Source organism: Pseudorca crassidens, chromosome 2 (genome assembly GCF_039906515.1).
Source record: "Pseudorca crassidens isolate mPseCra1 chromosome 2, mPseCra1.hap1, whole genome shotgun sequence".
Lineage (NCBI taxonomy): Eukaryota > Metazoa > Chordata > Mammalia > Artiodactyla > Delphinidae > Pseudorca > Pseudorca crassidens.
Genome location: NC_090297.1, coordinates 150,691,377 through 150,697,645, shown reverse-complemented (window position 1 = coordinate 150,697,645; position 6,269 = coordinate 150,691,377).

Here is a 6,269-nt window from a genome sequence, read left to right as displayed (position 1 = left end):
GATGTTGTGGGGGTGTTGAGGGGTGTTGGGTGAGTGGCGGCGGGGGTTGATACCACTGGGGTCCAGAAATTTTCAGGGGCTCTGGAACAGCGCTTACCCCTGAGAGGCTCTTGGTCCTGGTTAGAGGCACCTGTTGTCTTTCCATTGTGCTGTTCTCATTTAGCAAGGGGCAACCTGACAGTACTAGAGGTCCCCAAAGTATTTCCCCATCCTGAGTAATTTGCTTCTCTCAAATCAAAATCTGTAAAGGCACTTGACCACTTCTTTAAGACCGTAAGGAGGAAGGAGGGATGGAATGGGATGGAGGCAGACTCTCAAGTTGGAGGGCTAGGGGAGAGCTGTTTCAGGGTTCTGAATTCAACTGTCTTCAGTTGGATCAACCTTAATTGTATCCCAGAAATGCAGTTCTGGAAAGTTCTTACTTCTTCAGCAAATAAGGCTTCTAAATTTGAGTGGGTCCCTCAAGAGGTGGTGGAATTTACAAAGCATTGGGAGGAGGTGGAGAGAAACAAAGGGAAACATTCATTCATTAAAAAATGTGTTACACTCCTGCTATATAACTTGTGTCCCTAAACCTGTAAATAGCTGCCCACTCAAGTTTTCCTTTCTGTGATTTTGGAGCCAGGTAAGTCATGACATATGGCTTCATTTTTAAGGCCTGGAGCAGAACCCCCAGGTCCAGAATCCCCATACTGAGTGTCATTTAGAGTGAAATGAGAATATCCACAGGCTCTCCTGCTTCATCTAGATGTGGAGTGTAATGGGGAGAAAGGAACATTTCCCCTTGAGTCTTCATGGTAGCTCAATCCTGTGCCCAAGGCCACACAACTGGTGAGAAACTGGCAGAGCTGGGATTCAGAGGCCTCAGGAGGATGGTGCCGCCAGCTGTGTATTCAGGACATGCTGAAGATCAAGAAGGACGTGATCCCCAGTGACTGAAATTTATATTTAGTGTCTGCCCACTTTCCCACTTCCACTGATCCTTTCTATTGTGAGTTAGGGGTGGAGAATGGGGCTTGGCTTCCTTTGTAGCTGGAGAGGATCCACTTATGTAGGAAACCAACACTGCTTCCCCAAATCTGGAGGATCACAGGAGGTGGTAGCCAGTTTGGCATTCTTCTCTCTGCCGGCCTCCCCTGGGTTATCTGTGAAAATAGAATGAGGCCCAGGTGAAAGTCCCCCCCCCCACTTCCTTTCCCCAATGAGATCTGCATCCATTCCTGGGGCCAGGTAGCTGGGGCCATCTAGATAGATTAGGGCTCTCAAGAGGAAGCATGGGTAATATAAGATCAAGCACAGGGCTGAGTGTTAGGAGCCCTGAGTTCTAGTTCTGACTGACACCAACCATGTCTGTGGCCTTTTACCCCATCACTTAGTCATTCTACAAATACTGGTGCCCACTAGGTGCTGGCCTATGGATATGATGGTGCCAGGGTGGACATGGTCTCTGAAAGTTCTCAGTCTAGTGAGAAATAAGCAAATCCTAGACAGAGGAAGATGTGTACACAATGGGGGAAGAACAGAATGCCCTTGGGGTATATAACAGGAGGGAGTCCCTAGCGCAGAGAGGAGGAGGTTGGTCTGGGGCAGTTTCCTAAAGACAGAGCCTTTTAAGCTGAGACCTGAAGGATCTGGTCTCAGCTTAGAAGATGAGATGAATCAATATTTTATCATAAGTAAGATGAAAGAATCATACAGATGAGCCTAAAATTCCCTTTCAAGCTTAATCAAGACTTCTATGAAATCTAGATTAGTCTAGACCTAATCTAGATTCCAGGTATCCCTAACACTTAGCCCACTGCTAGGCACAAAAAAGGCACTCAATAGATGCTTATGAACTAAAGGAATGCGTGTGCAGTGGAATTCAAAGGCTAAAGTGATTTCCCTCTGTTCGCAGCTAAACTGACTATTGCAGGGGTGGGGGGGTGGGGAGTTGGGATAGATCTCCCGTACCTCTTGGACCTTCCCCGCCCTCACTTCAGATTCCTTTGATCAGAATGTGAATCCCCATTTAGGGGGCAAGTCGTGATAGCCAAAGTCTGCAGAGAAAAGAGATCTCAGTTCCAGTCAAGACGCAGCCTGCTGGCCTCTAAGGAACTACAAGAGAGGGCTTTAGTGATGAATGGACCTGGCCGCTGTCTGCCTACAGCAGACAGGCCAGGGAGGCAGACAAACAGACACAGAGCCGGAACAGCATACAACTCGGAAATGATCTTAACTGCTAAAACTCAATGCTCAGATTCCTTCAAGGGAGACCTGGTCTGTCTCAGAGCGAGAATGCCTGACAGAGAATCTGATTACGTCAGGGGACTTGGCTGCCGGCAGGTATTGGGGAATTCCTGGGTCATGTGCTCGGATGTGCCCAGGAATCTGGGCTGAGCTGAGCCATCTCAATGCTGCCTGCCCCACCAGCCAGTTGCGGGGTGTTGGGGGGAAGCCTACTGTTGGTGATCACTGTGTGAGGGGCTCTGGGATTAACCATTTATTGAGCCTACTAGGTGCCTCGCTGGGGAGACAGTTAGGAACAAACATCTGTGCCAGTCCTTGCACACTCACAATCTGTGTGTGTCTGTGTGTGTCCAGACCAGCAGAAGAGGATGTTAATGTGGCTCAGAGTAAGGACTGCTGTGATGTGTGAAGTGCAGGGTGCCCGTGGGAGGGCAGGTGAGGGATACCAAGGCCACGCTTTGGGGTATTTCTACTGAAAAAGAAATACATCTAAGATGACTCTTGAGGGGCAACTAAGAATTAGCTCCCTGCTCTCAGGAAGTTTACAGTTTAGTAAGGGAAATAAGATAAATAAAGTACCATGTAATCCAAAGCAGGAAGTGGGAAGGCTGGGGCTTCCCTGGTGGCTCAGTGGTTGGGGGTCCGCCTGCCGACGCAGGGGACACGGGTTCGTACCCCGGTCCGGGGGAATCCCACGTGCCGCGGAGCGGCTGGGCCCGTGAGCCATGGCCGCTGGGCCTGCGCGTCTGGAGCCCGTGCTCCGCAACGGGGGAGGCCGCGACGCAGAGAGGCCCGCGTACACAACACTGTAAGTCAACTATACTCCAATAAAAATTTTTTAAAAGTAAAATAAAAGCTAAGAAGAAGGTTAGATAGGTGGTTTGGTCAGTAGCACAAATTTAGGGCACAAGAGACGCACTTAAATTCTTGAAGGAACTTCCCTGGTGGCGCAGTGGTTAAGAATCCTCCTGCCAGTGTAAAGGAGCCCTGGTCTGGGAAGATCCCACATGCCGCAGAGCAACTAAGCCCATGAGCCACAACTACTGAGCCTGCACTCTAGAGCCCGTGAGCCACAACTACTGAATCCCGCACAATGAGAAGCCCGTGCACCGCAACGAAGAGTAGCTCCCCCCAACCCCCAGCTCGCCCCAACTAGAGAAAGTCTGTGCACAGCAACGAAGACCCAATACAGCCAAAATTAAATAAATAAATAAATTTATTTTTAAAAATGCTTGAAGAAAATATGAAGGAAAAAATTTTATGAGTGTTAACCAAAAAATAAGCAACTTCTTGCAACTACCCTATGTCTGATCTCATACCATAAATTTCACATCCCCATATCTACACTGTTAATCCAGTCATTCCCTTGGAGAGATGAAAACAAACTATAATAAATTTAAACTATGTATGTATTAAAAAAAAAAAGACAGGTACAAAATGCCACGTGGGGCTGAAAGGATGGGTCTTATTCTGGCTCAGGGGTTTGAGGGAGGGCCTCACAGGAGGCCAGTTGGTCCTTGAAGGGAGGGTAAACTGTGATGAAAGACCTTCTGGGATGGGGTGGGGGTGGAGTAGGAGTGAGGGGAGATGCTGAGGGAGTAGTGGGGGCAGGAAAGTAGAGGGCCAGCTAAGCACTTTCTGGATCTGATGATCTGCAGGGGAGCTCCCAGGCCCTAGAGCATCTCCTGCCTTGGGATTTATCTCAGTATAGATGCCTGGGCCCCTCTTTCCTTTTCTCTGGAAAAAGGGCTGCTGCAGGCTAAAGGGCTCAGCTTACCACCTCTTTGCCTGAGACCTCAACCATTATATTTCCCTTTCTCAGAGCTCTGAGCTACAGCCCTCAGTAACTGACACTCTCGGGTGGTGGACAATATGGCCTTGAAGGTGCTGACCTTTCTTTCTCAGGGGCTGGTGGAACTGCTCGGTTAGGAACCTACACGTTAGAAGTGGCCCTCCAAGATTGGGAGCTGGGCATCCGAAAACAGGATTGTGAATTCTGCAAGTCTCCGGCAAATTGAAATGCTTGACTCAATGCTGCCCTCTGCTGACCGAACTAAGCCTAGCAAGTTTTATGAAATGCCCGATGCTGTGACCACAAGTGGAGGTCTGCTTAGGCAATTTGTTCACTTAATGAGCAATTTGTTCATTTCATTCATTAATTAATTCATTCATTCAACAAATATGTGCTGAGCAACTACAATAATGGGTATAATGTTATCCGACATTTATTGAGCCAGTCCTGGTTCTAAGCATCTTAGATATAGTGTCATGTCCAAGACCACTCAGTCCTAGCTACGAGTAACACAGCTGGGAGGCAAACTCTGTCAGTCTTACATCACAACTCAAGTCCTTAAGAATCACATTGTCTTGTGGTGCCCACATGGGCTTCGGAAACACAAGATGGAACTGATGAGCCGCTTACAATGTAAATTTAGTAAGCCTTACCAGGAGTTTGGGGGATTTTGTGCTGCAGACGCTGAAAACAGTCCCCAAGCTCTCAGTTACAATGGGAAATTGAATGTTATTCACAGGCCAGGCCTGAGAGGGATGTGACCAAAGAGAAGCTAGCTCTTCTCCCCAAGCCAGAGAGTTTGCACTGTCTCTCACCTGGAGCAGCAGGGAAATTACACACAGACGGACAGGAGTCACGAGTCCTGGGTTCCAGGGAATTCCCTGGTGGTCCAATGGTTAAGAGTCCTTGCTTTCACTGCCGAGGGCTGGGGTCCAGTCCCTGGTCAGGGAACCCCGCAAGTTGTGTGGTACAGCCAAAAAAAAAAAAAGGAGTCCTGGGTTCCACCTCCTCTTTCACCACTACCCACTTTGTTGGTCATGGCCAAGGACTTTCTCTTTGGGGTGCAGTTTCCTCGTCTATAGAAAGGGATTTGGATAAATCAACTCTGAGTTGCATTTCAACTCTGCTGTAACTTCTCTGCAATGTTTAAGTAGGGACAAATTAGAAATCTCAGTCATGCCTGTTCTTTTGCCCACCTGGCAACCGATTCCCTCACTACAGGACACTCAGGAGCCCCATTCCCGCTCCCACCCCTGGCATGATGTTTTGGCTCAGGAGTTTGACACCCTGGGCTCCAGGCTCTGCTCTGCCACTAACTGACTATGACTATCCCTGATCTCTCGGCAACTCTCTGGGTAAGAATTATTCTCTTTTGCACAGCTAACACACTTACTGTGTGCTAGTCACTGTATGAATGAATTCAGTCCTCACCACAATTCTATGAAATAGGTTCTAACATATGATTATCCCCATTGCACAGATGAGGAAACTGGGACACAGAGAAATTAAATACCTGCCCATGTGGGGTTACAGAGCTGGCAAGTGGTGGAGCCAGATTGGAGCCTAGGCAATCTGGCTCCAGAAATAGCATTCTCAACCATCATACTGTGGCTTGGAGACGATCCTTGATTTACCCAAGTCTCAAGTAGACTAAGCTCTCTAAGTCATAGTTCACTCAACCTGAAGCGTGCCTCAGGACCCCTCCTGGGCTTGCTGTGGGAGGAAACAAGATGTGAAGCTGTCAGACTGATGGTTTCTTCTCAGTCTGCTTGGGGTTTTGCTGGGCTCTGGTCCTCCCAAGTCTGCTCCCCCCAACCCCCATTCTGGCTGAGACCGAAGTGTGTGTTTGTGTGGATGGGAGCTATGACAGCAAGGGGCTGTCCCCCTGAGCTACAGCTGATCTGATCTGGGACAAAGGACTGTTAAGATAAGTTCAGCGCTAGGAAGTGGTCATTGAAACCGCCCAAGGCTGGAGCTCTGTGCTGGCGGAGGGAGGGAGCAGCCTCACTTGGGGGAGAAGAGGAAGGGCCTTTGAATTACTCTCACTGCTTGTTTTTTAATGCCAGACGAGGGTTCTTGCTGAGAGTTGGGAGGTGGGGTGGGTGGATATTTGTGTAGTTTTAAAGTCTAGGGCTTCTAGTCAGTACTTTGGAAAGGGGTCTCCTTACCCCACTGTTAACGGCAAAACAAAAAGAGCTCCTTTCTGCCCCTCACTTCTATGTTCATGCTCAATCTCTGAGGTTGTGTA